This window comes from Engraulis encrasicolus, unplaced genomic scaffold (genome assembly GCF_034702125.1).
Source record: "Engraulis encrasicolus isolate BLACKSEA-1 unplaced genomic scaffold, IST_EnEncr_1.0 scaffold_182_np1212, whole genome shotgun sequence".
Classification (NCBI taxonomy): domain Eukaryota; kingdom Metazoa; phylum Chordata; class Actinopteri; order Clupeiformes; family Engraulidae; genus Engraulis; species Engraulis encrasicolus.
This window is the reverse complement of record NW_026945373.1, coordinates 49,538-51,631: the sequence shown is the minus strand read 5'-3', so window position 1 is coordinate 51,631 and position 2,094 is coordinate 49,538.

The following is a 2,094-nucleotide window of genomic DNA, read 5'->3' as shown; positions in this document are numbered from 1 at the left end:
AGCCAAAATCTCTGGCTGCCACCAATTTCACTTTTAGGACAGAGAGTGAAGAGGTGAACATGTTAGGCCTGAGATAGGTAGATCTCGGTCCATTTATGATCAACTGAAATGTGTTGTTTACAAGTGTGTGTGTCACTATGTTTTCGCTCCTGTGTCCTTCATGTATGACCTATTCCTGTATGTTCCGTATGGGGAGGAATCGGTCCTTTTTGGTGATGCGCGGTGTTTAATGATAAATCGGGGGGGGGGTGGCACATTGGCTGCAATGAAGTCCAGTCTCCCCTTCTCAAATGATAATACATATATAATAGATATGTACATGATAATACATAGGCTATAATAATACATCCACCATCACAAATCTATTAGTTACTAGTGACAACTTTATTAATCAGTGTATCACCAATGTTTTTACAATTGGTCTTGGTGTTTCAAAAGAGCATGCAATTCCTCACTCATTATTCTATTTTTGATGCTGATAGTGAAAAACTTTGTTACAGTACCATGATTTTTACGAATGGCACAATGCCACACATGATCAAAGAAATCATAGACAGAACAGCAATACACTGTGTTCATAACATTTTCAATAGGTCCTAAACCAAGCAAACGGAATGTGTTATATCACGTCATGATCATTTGTGTCCATTATCATTCATGTACAGGTGTGTGGTATTTATTTTACATAATGTATGCTAATACCGACCATTTTATATATATTTAATTACTAATACCTCTGCATTAGTCTACTCCAGGGGTGTCAAAGTCAAATTGACTGAGGGCCAAAATCAAAATATGGAACGAAGATGCGGGCGGAACTCAACAATTATTTTTAAAAGTGGACTAAAATTGTGCATGCATGCACTTCATACTCATAGTTATATTTCACATACACTCTTTCCCATCATATCTGTTTGTTCAAATGTGTCTGCACATCCTGTGACACATCAAATTTCATGTTCAAATCATGTTACGCTATACGTTAGTGGTGTATGTGGGCCAACTGTAATAGACATTTGAAATTATCTCGCGGGCCAAATAAAATGGGTCCACGGGCCAAATTTGGCCCCCGGGCCTGAGTTTGACATCCCTGGTCTCCTCCATGTCAGTGAGGCTGAAAAGGCCTAATTTAAGGGTCTGTTTTCAATAGAGCCTGTCCAGAGAAAGAGGGGTCATCACCAGATCAATCACAGTTACTGATGCTGCTGTGTGACAATTCAGCCCCAGTCAGAATCAAGTGGCGGTATTTCACCGCACTGCAGGATTTCTTCTAATGCTTTGATTGTCCTGTTGACATTGTCAACGGAGACAGTACAAGTGTAGTCATTGACTTTGACCGGAGCACATACACTTCCCTGATTCAGAGATCGGAGCAAGTGCAGCCCGAGATCACACATCCAGTAGGTTCCACTACCATCAGGCAAAGCATAGGTTGACTAACTTTAACTTTTCCCATATTTCCACGGACAGGGCACCAGGTCAAATTCTGGTAGGTAGCCCGGCCTGCCTTTACAGTCCTATTGCTTGCATAACTCTGGGGAAACGTTACACTGGCATAGTGACCAATGCAGTGGCATTCAGCTTTAAAAAAGAAGTGTAGTTTTAACAGGGATATCTTGACTTTGTAGCATTTTCATTATAGAGAGGAACGTTGTAACCATATTTGTTACAAATATATTGCTCAATTTCAATTCATTTATGTAGCATTTGTATCATACAGTCATCTTTCAATGTTCTTAAGCAATAAGGGGCTATTCATAGAAGAACACATTTACTTGCAGTCTCCACCTACGTGCACGCACAGGAAAGATGACTGGGGGGGGGGGGACAAAAGGGTCAGCTGTCCCAGGCCCAGGGAGAGATGGTGATGGTGCCCAGAATTGAGTCGTCATTACATTGTATGTATTGGGTGGGGTGGGGCTTTCAGGTAACTTTTTCCTGGACCCGGCCAAAGCTGTCAGTGGCACTGGTCACCAGACTTGTACGAAATTCCGAATTGAATGAATTGAAATTCAAAGTAATGGCATAATATGAACACTAGGTGATGTTCTATGTACTCTCAATGGGTGATGTGGATTAAATTCAAAGAAATTC